This window comes from Podarcis cretensis (assembly GCF_951804945.1).
Source record: "Podarcis cretensis genome assembly, chromosome: 9".
In the NCBI taxonomy this organism is placed as follows: Eukaryota; Metazoa; Chordata; class Lepidosauria; order Squamata; family Lacertidae; genus Podarcis; species Podarcis cretensis.
The window spans coordinates 16,211,982-16,227,758 of NC_137178.1; positions in this window are offsets into that span (position 1 = coordinate 16,211,982).

Genomic DNA, 15,777 nt, shown 5'->3' on the forward strand with positions numbered 1-15,777 from the left:
TCCTCTTGGGCATGGTGGGCCAAGTGGTGCCAAGGAAGGATAGGACTTTCTTTATGTATGCCACTACAGCAGCAAGAATTCTACTGGCAAAGTATTGGAAGACGCAAGAACTACCTACTCTGGAAGAATGGCAAACAAAGGTGATTGACTTTATGGGACTGGCCGAGATGACGGGCAGAATCCGGGACCAGGGGAAAGAGACAGTGGAAGAGGACTGGAAGAAATTCAAAATATATCTTAAAAATAATTGCAAAATTGAGGAATGTTAAGATGTCAGGGGGTAAGAAGTAAAGAATTGCAGCAGTAAACAAAAAAACTTAAGAAATTTTTATGAAAGGGAATTAAGACAATGGACCTAAGGGTTGCTAAAGAATTATTAAACAAGGATGCAGGGATGGGGAGGTATGGGGGAGTCAAAGAAAGAAGGGTATGAACTGATGAGCTTGAAGTTATACTGTTCTATACTGTTTTTATTATTTGTTTGGAAAATTAATAAAAATTATTATATATAAAAAAAATACAATTCCTAATAAAAATGCTTCTGATTTCTTTATAAAGGTTATTTTAAACATTTTTTTTATTTCATTATATATCATTTCCTAGAATGCATTTGTTACCTTACACGTCCACCACATATGATAAAAGGTACCTTCTTGTTCTTTACATTTCCAACAAATATTTGGACTTGTCTTATACATTTTTGCAGATTTAGCAGGAGTCAGATACCACCTATACATCATTTTCATATAATTCTCTTTCAATGTACAACATGCCAAAAATTTTAAATCCGTTTCCCATAACCTTTCCCAATCAGAAAGTTGACTATCATGCCCCAAATCCCTCACCCAGTGTATTATTACCAATTTAACCTGTTCATCCTTTGTATGCCATTCTAAAAGTAACCTATACATTTTCCACAGTATTTTTACATTATTTTCTAACTGGGATCTGCCTTTCCATTAGACTGCCTCAGTGGGAGAGCTAGGAAGCAGGACTCATTCCGTCAGCTTTGCTGGAAGCCCATTTCCATCAGACACTTCCCAATCCTGAACGATGAAAATGTGGAGAATTGGACTTAAGATTGGAAAAAATGAGAAACGGAGACAAATTCAAATGGTCAGCTTTGCCCACCCCATTTCTCCCCCTGCTACCACATTCAAAGCCAAAATGTCTCCTTTGTGAACATACGCCTCAGCATGAGACAACTGTGTGATGCAGAAGCAAAAAAACCCTAATGCTATTCTAGGCTGCATCAACAGAAGTCTAGTGTCCAGGTCAAAGGAAGTAATCAGGACGAAAGGGAGAAACATGCTAAGAGGAAGGCACGTTTGGCAAACCCTCACCTTGATCAACTCCTGCCCACTGTGGAAGGACATGTGGATCCTGAATTGGCCTCCACAGTCACTTACGGACTCACTGTTAAGACTGTGTTCATGGAAGACAATCTTACTCTGCTACGAGTGATCACTGAAGAAGAAGAAGAAGAAGAAGAAGAAGAGGAAGAGGAGGAGGAGGAGGAGGAGGAGTCATCCCACTCCTTTTTGCCTTGGTCAGACCACACCAGTTCTGGGCGCCACAATTTAAGAAGAATATTGACAAGCTGGGATGTGTGCAGAGGAGGTTGACCAAAATGATCAAGGATCTAGAAGCCAAGCCTTATGAAGAATCTTTGAGGGAGCTGGACAAGAGGAGACATCTTCAAATATCTAAAGGGCTGTCACACGGAAGATGGAACAAACTTGATTTCTCCAGGACTGGAGGGTAGGACCCGAACCAATGGATTCAAGTTGCAGGAAATGAGATTCCGACTAAACATCAAGAATAACTTTCTGACAGTAAGAGCTGTTTGACGGTGGAACAGACTCCAACAAGAGGTGGCGGACTCTCCTTCCTTGGAGGTTTTTAAGCAGAGGTTGGATGGCCATCTGTCATGGATGCTTTAGTAGAGATTCCTGCATGACCCTTGGTGTTAGAAGACATGGGGAGAGCAGGGAGTATCTCACATTTCTACATCAGGATTATGTAGAGTGAACTACTATCAAGGAAATAATAATACTTATGAATTAGTCAGCCACATTAGAGAGGATATTCTGCTGTAGCTTCAAGAAAATAAATAAATTATTGCCTTTAAAATAGCTCTGGAAACAGAAAAGGTCTTGTGATGAAATTATAGTTTCACTACAGAATGTGGCAGTGGGGGCAGGAACCAGGCAATGGAAACACACACATCTTATTTTTTTGTGTGTATGGGTAAAGTTTCTCATATCTGTATGCCCCGAAGGAAGGAGAAACCAGAGAGGGAGAGTGAGGGAGGGAGAGAGTACATGATACATAAGCATCTCAGTGGAGAGAACTGGGTGAGCATTATTTTCTTTCCCATAGAAAATTAGATGTTTGGGGTCTACTGGCTGAAAATCCCAACCTATTATAAATACTATGTGCTTCAAGGGAGGCTCCCTCCATTGTGTCAACAGGATGTCTGTGCAGAATGTTCATGGCCCAGTCTGAAGCCACACCAAACCCACCCACCCACCTGTAGGCTTCACTAAGTCAACTCTATATTTAGGTGGAATTTTTTCCAAGCACATTTTGTAACTAGAATCAAAATAATGCAGAACACAAAAGGCCATTCTATACAGTCTGGGATCGGTGTGAATACATGTGTGCATTCTCTGAGCGGTGTGGGGTCTCTTTTTCCTTTGACTGGGGTCAATGGAGACCGACAGCAATTCTGTGATAAAAAGTTTCGATTTTTGCCTCTAAAATTATTTACAAAAACATTTACATACCTCCATTTGTATACTGCAATATCAGGCCAATAAACTATAAAACACCACTAAGAACAGCACATTAGGGATGAGGGTGGTGCTGTGGTCTAAACCACAGAGCCTAGGGCTTGCTGATCAGAAAGTTGGTGGTTCGAATCCCTGCGACGGAGTGAGCTCACGTTGCTCGGTCCCAACTCCTGCCCACCTAGCAGTTCGAAAGCATGTTGAAATGCAAGTAGATAAACAGGGACCGTTCCGGCGGGAAGGTAAACGGTGTTTCCGTGCGCTGCTCTGGTTCGCCAGAAGGGGTTTAGTTATGCTGGCCACATGACCCGGAAGCTGTACGCCGGCTCCCTCAGCCAGTAAAGCGAGATGAGCGCCGCAACCCCAGAGTCATTCGCAGCTGGACCTAATGGTCGGGGCAGTGGCGTAGCGTGGGTTGTCAGCACCCGGGGCAAGGCAAGTAATTTGCGCCCCCTAACCCGTGGATTTGCACCCCCTAACCCTAACCCCCAGATGTTGCGCCCGGTGAGGCCGGCCCCCCTGCACCCCCCACGCTACGCCACTGGTCAGGGGTCCCTTTACCTTTATGAACAGCACAAAACTATCATTAAAATGACTAGTCTCTTAAAAAAAGCTTCAAACAGCAGCATAGGTCCATCAGCATAAAAAAAAAAAGACATGCAGGAAAAGGATGTTGATTGGTTTATCTATTTGTTATTTTCAAGGCTCCCATCATGTTATTAATGTATTTGAAAAATTATGGCTCAAATTCATGGCTAGTCCTACTCAGAGTAGACCCACTGAAATGAATGGAAGTCAGTAACTTAGGTTCATTAATTAAAATAGGTCTGTTATGAGTAGGCCTTACCTGACGACAACCCTATATTTTCCTTAAATTCAACTTTTGCTGGCTGCGTGCTCCAAGAAAGGTGATTCTGACTAAACATCAGGAAAAACTTTATGACAGTGAAAGCTGTTCGCCAGTGGAACAGTTTCTCTCAGGAGATGGTGGACTCTTCTTCCTTGGAGGTTTTTAAGCAGAGGTTGGGTGGCCAACTGTCATGGATGATCTAGCTGAGATTCCTGCATTGCAGGGGGTCGCACTCGATGGCCCTCAGGGTCCCTTCCAATTCTACAGCTCTGTGACTCTAGGATTCAAATTTGCACCCCCTGAAGCAATACAACTCAAACCGAAACACAACTATCCTTAAAACTTCTCACTTCTCCAGGCTTTATGATGCAGTTAAAAAAAAAAAAAAGTCCACAGGACACAGGGAAATGTCCATAAAATGCATACAATGGGTCAAAATTGCAAGGCAAAATTCTGCATGTATTACCCTGAAATGATGAGGACATTTAAAATGCAAAAAATTGTAGGCTGACGTGGGAAAGTGAAGAACCTGGACTTAATGAGAAAATTGACAGGTGCACCCATCCCTAGTTGTCCAGAGGGATGTACATTGATTCCTTCATGGAAGCTCTCAGTTAATGCTGGCTTTCAGTCTGTGGGAAGGACACTGGGCACCCCAGAGGAAGTCCATATATGGTGCTGCCTTCCCTGTTGCTGTTGTTGCCTTAAGGGATGCCTCTCCAAAGAACGTGGCAGTTACTCAATTTCCTTGAAGACGACCACAAAGCCATACTGTGTAATTACTTCCGAGCTCAGCCCCAGCAGCTAGTCAAAGGTGGCATGGAAACTTGCAAGGATGGTCAACGGTGTGTGGCATTTTATTTTCCCATAGGAGATGAACAAAGTTTGCTTCTAAAGGGACTTTAGAAGCCACTGTAAAGTAAAGAACCTCTGATTCTTCATCTGTCCACTATATAAAAACAATATTCACTCAACCCAATCCAATATAACACCCAACAAAGCCACTTTCCAGCAAATTTAACTTCAGAAGACTTAGTGAGCCACCCTAAGCGTCTATGGCTGAAGGGCAGCATACAAATTTAATAAATAAATTAAAATAAATTAAAATCCACACTTCTACTTTCTCCTGGAGAAACCAGCTGTTTACTGCTGAATTGGAGGAAATGTCAACCAGGTTTTCTCCAGACTGATGTTTGCTCTGATTTTGATGCTAAAGAGCGGGTTTTCTGGGGAAAGCATGGGACAAGGGCAAAGCCACTCAGATTCATGCTTTCTAGTGGAAGTGTGGACAAGCCCTCACATTTGTGAGATGATAAATAGCTTTAGTGGCAACAAGATGAAATGACTACAGGGTTTTTTTTTTTTTTGGTTTTTTTTAAAAGAGAATTCAGTTGGAAAAGGAAGTAACTGAACATGCTTTTCTGATAAGCTGATTTAAAACACACCCACCCACCACAATTGTTTGTGCGTGTGCGTGTGGTTCTTAGAGCTGTTATGTCTCATTTCCAAAGCAACCTGCAGAAGTAACTTCCCCTTTTGTGTTTAATACACTGTGGTTTAATCTATTTAAAGGCAGCCTCTCCCCACAAAAACATTGTTTTGCCAGACAGATAATAACTGGGATGAGCATAGTTATTTAGACTGCACACCTTCTTTGACCCTGCCGAGTGCCAAAAAAGGTAACTTTATACAACTCATTGTTTTCGGGCTCCCAGCAGTTTACCTCTTGCTGCCTGCTTACTTAAGGCTAGTTGATACAAACAGAGAATAAATGCAGTGAAGTGCAGTGGTTAGAGCAGCATTGGGGGAACTGCAGCTCCCCACATGTTGGTGGATTGGAATTCCCATTCCTGTTCATGAGCCATGCTAGGAAGTGTAGTCTAACAACATGTGGACAGCCACAAGCCTTCCTAAAGCAAGATGTGAACTGGAAAACAGCCATCCTTCTCTGAATTTTGCAATGCAGTTCTCTGACCGCATAGTGCAGCGGTAGGCAACCTAAGGTCAGGGGGCCGGATGCAACCCAATCACCTTCTCAATCCGGCCTGTGGACGGTCCGGGAATCAGCGTGTTTTTACATGAGTGGAATGTGTCCTTTTATTTAAAATGCATCTCTGGGTTATTTGTGGGGCATAGGAATTCGTTCTCCCCCCCCCCTTCAAAATATAGTTCGGCCCACCACATGGTCTGAGGGATGGTGGACCGGTCCACGGCTGAAAAAGGTTTTTGACCACTGGCATAGTGTGTAGCAAAACTAGGATAAAGTGTGCATAAAAACACATATATTAGTGAAAGTTGTTTGCTAAAATGTGAAGAAATTGGCACTAAAATGCAGGTGAGTTTTCACGAGGGCTTAAAGGAAGTCGGCAAATTGAGCTGGCAATGTGGAGAACTGCATAAGATTGGAAAGATTAGAAACTGAGGGGAACCAAAAATGACAGAATCATCCATCCCTGTAAGTAAATAACTCACTCTGGCTGGTTATTGAAACCTCATAATTTTTGGAATACATAACATAATCAAATTCGCAAAAAGGAGACCTCCACACTATCCTTTAATTTCTTTTTAAAAATATGCTCTAGAGTTCTAGATTGATAGACAAATGTACAAAAATGTTCAAAATATGGCCTAGACATGGACAATATTTTTAAACGGCTATTTCTCAGCCGTTCTTCATGAGAATGTTGTGACACTTAACAAGATCATATACCTTATCAAGTAGATTCACATTTCCATATTGAATGTGAACTTCTACCTCAAATTTCAAAATCTGACTGCTTCAGACATTTTGGCTGGTTTTTTTTGGTTGTTGCTGCCAGTCCTCAAAATATGAACTATAAACTGTCAACTGCAAATGTTGTCTGAATCTAAACACAGCATAGTGATTGAAACACATGTCAGTGATCAAATAGTGTCTAACACCAGACACCATTGAAATACAACTTATCAAATACAGTGAAACACTTGATACAGCTGCAAATACTGTGTGTCAGATGGTAGACATAATGTTCTGTGTGCTATGATCACACATGGACAAATAAGTGTTATGAGTTTGTGAGTGTCTGGCACCTTTAATTCTTGGATTCAGCATGTGTTAGAATTAATTTAAGGCTTGGAGTGTGTGCCGGACACTTCTAATTTCTGAACTCAGCAAGTATTAAGAACTAATTAAGCCAGGCTAGTTCCCATGAGGTGATAGCTTGGGTGATGGGCCATTAAGAGGACAAAAGATCAAAAGGAACCTGGGCTGGATCTACATTGATCTGCTAACCGTGTTGTTGTTTTTTTAAAAAAAGTTTTATAAAGTTTCATAGGAGTTTCCCATTGTCGGTGGCTTCTTTGGTGTCACATTTTAAGATGAAGAAGAAGAAGAAGAAGAAGAAGAAGAAGAAGAAGAAGAAGATATTTATACCCCGCCCATCTACCTGGGTTTCCCCAGCCACTCTAGGTGGCTTCCAACAAAATATTGAAATACAATAGTCCGTCAAACATTAAAAGCTTCCCTAAACAGGGCTGCCTTCAGATGTCTTCTAAAAGTATGGTAGTTGTTTTTCTCTGTAACATCTGGTGGGAGGGTGTTCCACGGGTGCCACTACCAAGAAGGCCCTCTGCCTGGTTCCCTGTAACTTGGCGTCTCGCAGCGAGGGAACTGCCAGAAGGCCCTCAGCACCGGACCTCAGTGTCCGGGCAGAACGATGGGGGTGGAGAACAAATCATGATGTTTGATATCTGTTTGACTCCAAGGCTGTGGCTATGGGAGAAACAGGACCCTTTCGGGGTGTTAATGCTGTGAACCCCTCCGTTGAAAGCTCAGGTTCTATATGTGTGTAAATGAACCATATATCTTAAAGACACCACAGTTTCTGCTGTGCCTTATTCCCAAGCAGAAACATGGGCTCTGACTGAGTGCCTGGAACCTCTGGAATCTTGGTGATCAGGGTGGTGTGCAATACAAGAGAATTCTGTCAAAATATTGGTGGTTTGTGGATGGCTTTTTTGGGGGGGTGTGTGATTTTGGCATAAAGACAAGTCAGAACTGGGGGACCACAATGCAGATCCTAGAAAGCATTGAATAGAACCCTCTTGGTTGGAGGCTTCCGGTGGAAGCGAGCTCGTAGCAGGAGGGGATTTGCCGTGAGGGAAAATCCTGAGCTATTTCGGGGGGAAAGAAGGGGTGCCTAAGGGTGCAGAGGCCCCCCAAATTACCTCTGGAGGGTGTCCAGAAGGCGAGGATCCCAGCAAGACCAATAGCGGTTCACCCAGCCGTCAGGTAACTTCAAAAAGAAGCGAAGAGTACGGCGGAGCTGAGCAGCAGGTCATGGGAAGCCATTTCCTACCTCCCGAGTAGCGAAGCCCCGACCCTGCCGAGAGAAGCGCACCGCTCTCCAACAAAAGAAACTTTGGATTAAATTAAGAATACGACCAATTTAAGAATAAGAAAAATCCGGGGGGAGAAACAAGAGAACTGAGGAGTTCAGTCTTTGCCCGGAATCAGCACGGACGCAAGGTAATTCACGGAGCGGAGTAAAAGGAGAGAAAATGCCCTAGCGTTGTTTCTTTGTTTCCCTGAAGGACTTTAACTCATAATTTACAAAGTAACCAAAGGGAAGGACACTCAATATCAATATCAATATCAATATCAATATCAATATCAATATCAGTATTAAGAGACTGTTTGACTTAAACAGGGGACAGAAAGTACAATTTATAAGCGGGAAACACTCAATGAACTGAGGGAGGTAAAGAAAGGAAACTCCCTCTCTAGGCAATTAATGAGCAAAGAGCAAAGAACAAAGCCAATGAAAGCGGAAGAGAAGGCTCCGACGCCATTACAGAAACTGAAGCGTGGTGACTAACAGCTTCTAATAATTAATGTACTCTGATAGCCTGTACTAAAGTAAATTATTCCTACTCACCAGCATATGAGGGATTTCTCTGAAATGGGGTTTCAGTGGTGTTTGACGGAGACAGTGTGGAGACTTGGACGCTCCCGTCGGAAACCCCTCCTCTCTTCTACAAACTTTACAAAATCTGCTATTAGAACAGACGACATCTAGTGGAGTGAATACAACACTGCAACTGGTTTTACTTTTTGTCCCTCTTTCCTTCCCCTTCACAGACTTTATCTATTTTTGTGACTTTTGTGGCTATGGTGACCCACCTGCACCCTCATATGACGTTCAACTAACAGGACCACACCTAATATTTAACAGACAGACTTTACCTTGATACCAGCGTTTTGTATGATTACTTTAAGTCTCTTTTTCTCCTTTCTGGATTGGGAGGAGGAAGAAGACTGAGCTAATACCTGGAATAGCCTGAATAGAGGCAAGAAGAGGTGCAAGAAGGCTGCTGACCTACTGAAAATATTATTGGACTATATTGGTTATAGTGTTATTATTTGGTTATAGTGTTATTATTTGGGGTCGGTGTAAATTTAGGGGGTGTGTTTCCTGTCAGGATATTTGATAGTGTGCAGTGCGTGGATTTTGTAATTGTATTCTGGTGAGAATGTCGAACACAGCAAAGAGGGGAGAGGGGGGGACACCTTCTGAAAGAAAGGGATCGAAGCAAGAACAAGACTTCAAGGCAGACATACTAAGAATGTTTGCGGAAATCAAACAAAGTGAAAAAAATTTAGAAGTAAAACTAGAACAAGTAGACAATAAGATAGGGAAAATGGATAAAAAGATGGACGAAACAGTCAATGAATTAAAAGGTCAAATAAAGGAAGTATTTAGGAGAACCCAGGTAACAGAAGAAGGGTTGAAAAAGATGAGAATAGAATTGAAAGAGGTAAGACGTGAGGAGGAGAGGATCAAAGTAGAGCTATTAGAACTAAGCAAAGCGCAAGAAGACTTGAAAGACATAATTGCTTTGAATGAACTAAGATTAAGGGAGGCTAACTTAAGACTTAGAGCTGTGCCAGAAAGACAAGGAGAAAACATTAAAGAGAATTTGATTGTAGAATTAGCCCAATGGATGGAAATACCAATAGAAGAGATGGCAAAATCAGTTCAAACGGCATTCAGACTAAAAATAAAAACAACCAGAGCTAAAAAATTTGTAGGAGATTGCCTGATTATATTTAAAGAAAAGGAAATGAAAAATATGATTTTGCAAAGAAATAGAGAAAAAAGATTGTGCATTAATGGGAATTATATAATAATTTTCAAAGATTTACCAATTAGAATTCTGAAACGTAGAGAGCCGTATAAAGCATTGGCACAGACGTTGAAGAAAAATAATATAGAGTTTAAATGGGAATATCCGGAGGGCATCTCATTCATGTATAGAAGCAAGAGGCATAGATTGGTTAAACCAGACGAAACTAGCAAATTCCTAAGAAAATATAAAGAACTGAGACTAGAAAAAGAGGAAGACAAAATAAGAGAGGCAGCAGGGGGTGCTGAGGAAGAGATAGAGGAGGTAGCAGAAGAGTTAAGAGGAGAAGAAGAAGAACAGGAGGAAGAAGAATTAGCTGAAATATAAGAAAAGAAGTAATTTAGGTAGGTTCAATCACCATGGTATTAAAGATTTGGAGTTGGAACATTAATGGGATAAACGAGAGAAAAAAAAGGAACAAAATCCAACAAATCTTGAAAAAAGAAAATGTAGACATTATTTGCTTACAGGAGACCCATATAACAAGAAGACATAAAAGAATTCTGATAAATAAAACACTGGGAAATGAGTTCATATCATCTGATAAAGTCAAAAAAAGAGGTGTGGTTATTTATGTTAAAAAACAGATTGAGGCCCAGCAAATCTTTAAAGATGAAAACGGAAGGATAATGATGGTACAAATTAAATGGCATGGACAAAACATAATTATAGTAGGACTATACGCTCCAAATGATAATAAATCCGAGTTTTATAAAACCTTGGAAGAAAAACTAGCTGAATACGTAGATCAAAAAATGATTATACTCGGGGATATGAATGGGGTGGTCTCACTAGAAATGGACAGACTAAGAGATGGGGGGGGGGTAAGGAAGGGAAGCTGCCCAGAACCCTTTTCTCATTGATTAAAAACTGTAACCTAATAGATGCCTGGAGACTTAGACATCCGCTGGAAAAGCAATTTACGTATCACTCTGAGCCTAACCAATCACTGTCCCGAATACATCAGATCTGGGTCTCGAACGAACTAACACCAAGAATTATAAGGGTAGAGATTCAGGCCAAAATAATATCTGACCACAACCCAATAAAGATGGAACTGAAAGGTCTGGAAGAAGGTACTTTTAGATGGAGACTGAAGGATTATCTCTTAGATGACCAAGATATAGTTGAAAAAGCGCAGAAAAGGATGAAAGAATTTTTTAAGGATAATATGAATAAAGGCACCAAAACTAAGGTGGTATGGGATGCGGGTAAGGCAGTGATGCGGGGCTTTTTTATCCAGCAGAATGCCATTAAAAATAAAGGAAGAGATAAAGGGAAAAAGGACATTCTGAAACAGATAACGGACTTGGAGGGGAAATTAGTTAAAAAACCTAATAATAAGAGAATAAAAGAAAATATTAAAGTACTGCAAGCCCAGTATGCAACAATAATAAATAGGGAAGTAGAGTGGAACATAAAAAAACTAAGACAAAGAACGTTTGAGTTTGCGAACAAGTCAGGGAAGCTTCTGGCATGGCAAACCAAGAAAAGAAAGGAACAAAGCACAATAAATAAAATTGTAGCGAACGGAGAAGAAATAACTAACCCCAAGGAAATAAGGAAAGTTTTTCTGGATTATTACAGAGGATTATATAAAAATAGAGAGAGATTTAACCAGAGAAAAATAGAAAGATTTTTGAAAGATAAGCAGGTTCAGAAGATTCCAATAGAGAAAAAAGAGCAATTAAACACCCCAATAGAGATAGAAGAAATAAAATTAGCAATTAAAGATTTAAAAAGAGGGAAAGCCCCGGGCCCAGATGGCTTCACGGCAAGCTACTATAAAGAAATGGAAAATACTGTACTGGCACCACTGAGAGAAGTAATGAATAATATTTTGAAAGAAAAAGAAATACCAGATACTTGGAAGGATGCTTTCATTACTTTAATCCCAAAACAAGACTCAGATCTGTCGCAAGTTAAGAATTACAGGCCGATCTCGCTGTTAAATGTTGATTATAAAATTTTCGCAGTAATACTGGCAAGTAGAGTTAAAAACATATGGTCAGAATATATCCATGGAGATCAGGCGGGCTTTCTGCCAGGCAGGCAAATGAAAGATAATATTAGAAATATAATAAATTCTATAGAATACTTGTCTGCCAGGTATGATAAGCAAGCCATAATGATGTTCGTGGATGCAGAGAAAGCATTCGATAATATAGTTTGGGACTTTTTAATAAAACAGCTAGAATATATGGAGGTCGGTATTAACTTCTTCAACGGAATAAAGGCAATCTATACGGAGCAAAAGGCCAAATTGATTATAAACAACGTGGTGTCAGAAGAAATAATGGTAGCGAAGGGTACAAGACAGTGTTTTTTTTTTTTTTTAAAGATTTTTATTAATTTCCAATTTTTTAACATAAACAAAAAACAACATAAAAACAAACACAAAAACTCATATTTTCTTAACCTTATTTCCATAACCCTCTTTTCCCGGACTTCCCCATACCTTTCCCTTTTTGCATCCTTAATTTAGTACCATTATTCAGCAACTCTTCTCAATCAATTAAATATAAATTCATTCTCTTTTTCTATTCCACCCTAAAATTAAACACAATTTTCCGCTGCAATTCTACGTCTTCTTTTCCCTCAGCATTTTAACACTCCTCAATTTTATAATAGTTCTTAAGATACATCTTAAATTTCTTCCAATCTTCTTCCGCAGTCTCTTTCTCTTGGTCGCGGATTCTGCTGGTCATTTCTGCCAGTCCCATAAAGTCAATCACTTTCGCCTGCCATTCCTCCAGCGTGGGTAGCTCTTGTGTCTTCCAATACTTTGCTAGAAGAATCCTTGCTGCCGTAGTAGCGTACAAAAAGAAATTCTTATCCTTCTTCGGCACCAACTGGCCGACCATACCCAAGAGAAATGCCTCTGGTTTCTTGTTAAAGGTGCACTTAAGCACTTTCTTAATTTCATTATAAATCATTTCCCAGAAGGCCTTAATCTTTGGGCAGGTCCACCAAAGGTGGAAAAAGGTACCTTCACTCTCTTTACATTTCCAACATTTGTTATTGGGTAAATGATAAATCTTCGCAAGCTTGACTGGGGTCATGTACCACCTGTAAATCATTTTCATAATGTTTTGTCGTAAGGCATTACATGCCGTAAATTTAATACCTGTGGTCCATAACTGCTCCCAGTCAGCAAACATAATGTCATGACCTATGTCCTGTGCCCATTTAACCATAGCAGACTTCACTGTCTCATCTAATGTATTCCACTTCAACAGCAAGTTGTACATTCTTGATAAATTCTTAGTATTGGGTTCTAACAATTCTGTTTCTAATTTCGATTTCTCCACCTGGAAACCGATTTTCCTGTCTTGTTTGAAAGCCTCCATTATTTGAAAATAATGGAGCCAATCTCGTACCTTGGACTTTATTTTCTCATAACTTTGTAGTTTAAATTCACCACCTTCTTGTTCTAAAATCTCAGAATATTTCGGCCAATTGGTTCTCATATTAAGTTTCTTTACCTCCTTGGCCTCCATAGGTGAAAGCCACCTGGGAGTTCTATTTTCCAATAAATCTTTGTACCGTATCCAAACATTATATAGCGCTTTCCTGACAATGTGATTTTTAAAACCCTTATACACTTTAACCTTGTCATACCAGATATATGCATGCCAACCAAAATTATTATCAAATCCTTCCAAATCTAGAATGTCTGCATTTTCAAGAAGTAGCCAATCTTTTAACCAGCAGAAAGCTGCCGATTCATAGTAGAGTCTTAAGTCCGGCAGGGCAAACCCCCCTCTTTCTTTAGAATCGGTAAGTATCTTAAACTTAATTCTGGGCTTTTTGCCCTGCCAGACAAATTTAGATATATCTTTCTGCCACTTCTTGAAACAGTCCAGTTTATCGGGTACAAGACAGTGTTGCCCACTCTCCCCGTTGCTATTTATAATAGTACTGGAAGTACTTCTGAACTCAATAAGACAAAATAAGAAAATAAAAGTATTAGAATTGGTCAAAATGAATATAAAGTTAAGGCGTTCGCAGACGATTTAGTAATAACAACAGAAGACCCGCTGAACTCAATAAAAGATATTGGAAGAACTGGATCAATTTGGTAAGGTGGCTGGTTTTAAGTTAAACAAAAGAAAGACTAAAATAATGGTGAAGAATTTAGATTCGAAGGCAATCGAGAAATTACAACAACAAACAGAAATAGAAGTGGCCAAAAAGGTAAAATATCTAGGAATATGGATAACCCCGAAAAATATAGACCTATTTAAGAATAACTATGAGCAGGTATGGAAAGAGATAAAAAAGGACTTGGAGAGGTGGGGGAAGCTGAGATTGTCATTCTGGGGTAGGATAGCTTTAATTAAGATGAACGTTCTCCCAAGAATGTTATTTCTGTTCCAGAACTTACCGATAATCAAGGGCACTAAGATATTTAAAGAGTGGCAAAGAGGAATCTCAAAATATGTCTGGCAGGGCAAAAAACCAAGGATTAAGTTTAAATTGTTAACAGAAGCTAAAGAAAGAGGGGGATTCGCTCTGCCAGATCTGAAATTATATTATGAGGCATCGTGCCTTTGCTGGGTGAAAACGTGGATAAAATTGGAAAATAAGGAACTATTAGACCTGGAGGGGTTCGACAGTAGAGCAGGATGGCATGCGTACTTATGGCAGGGGAAGAGGAAGCACAAGGGTTTCGCAACGCATATTTTTAAAGGCCCCCTAATGGAAGTTTGGGAGAGGAATAGATTTTTACTAGAACCTAAAGTACCACACTGGCTATCCCCATTGGAAGTTATGAGTGTGAAAAAAGTAAACATGAGAGGTGATTGGATAACTTATGAACAATTGTTAACAAAAGTAGGGGGGACATGGAAACTGAAACCATATGACCAGGTTAAAGAAAAAGTCTATGATTGGTTACACTATTTCCAAATAAACGAAATGTTTAGACAAGACGTTAAAGAGAGAGGATACGCGGATAAAGAATCTAAATTCCAGACTGAAATAATAAACAATGATTACAAAATTCTTTCTAAAACGTATAATATGCTATTAGAGTATAACTTGATAGATGAGGAAGTGAAGTCTGTGATGATTCATTGGGCAAGGGACATCGGCCATAATATATACTATGAAGAATGGGAGAAACTCTGGGAAAAAAATCTTAAATTTACAGCTTGCATAACGTTAAAAGAGAACCTCATGAAGATGTTTTACCGTTGGTATATAACACCTGCAAAATTAGCAAAAATATATAAAACTTGCAATAAATGCTGGAAATGCAGGGAAAAAGAGGGATCCTTCTTCCACATGTGGTGGGACTGCAGAAAGGTCAAAGGCTTTTGGGAAAGTGTATATAATGAAATGAAAAGTATATTAAGATATAACTTTGGGAAAAAGCCGGAGGCTTTTCTGCTAGGCCTAGCAGGAAGTGATATAAAGAACAATGATAGTAAATTCTTTCAATATGCAACAACGGCCGCAAGGGTCCTATTGGCCCAAAATTGGAAACAACAGAACATACCGACGCTTGAGGAATGGAGAGCAAAACTACTAGAATACGCGGAGATGGACAGATTGACAGGGAAAATTAGATATTTAAAAGACCAAAGGTTCATTGAGGACTGGGGGAAATTTGTGGAATACCTGGAAAATATAAGTGAAGGTCAGATAACGCTAGTTGGGTTTTTAAAAAAGCTCTGTGAAAAGGTTGGAACATTGTCTAAAGAGAAAAAGAAGGAAAGAGAAAATGTAGCACCCTGCTTGTGGTTAACGCTTAGCTGGAATGAAATATTCAACGCAGCAATAGAGAAATTAAAATAATAATTTATTTGTCAGACAAATAAATATGAGGCACAGTGGTATATGGTTACCAAGCTCTGGCCTGGCCTCCTGCCATTCTGGCCAGCACTTATATTTCCTTAATCCAGCCCCCTTGCTCCTCCTGTGGCTGCCTCTGTCCAATCAGCCTGGTTGAAATTCCTATTGGCT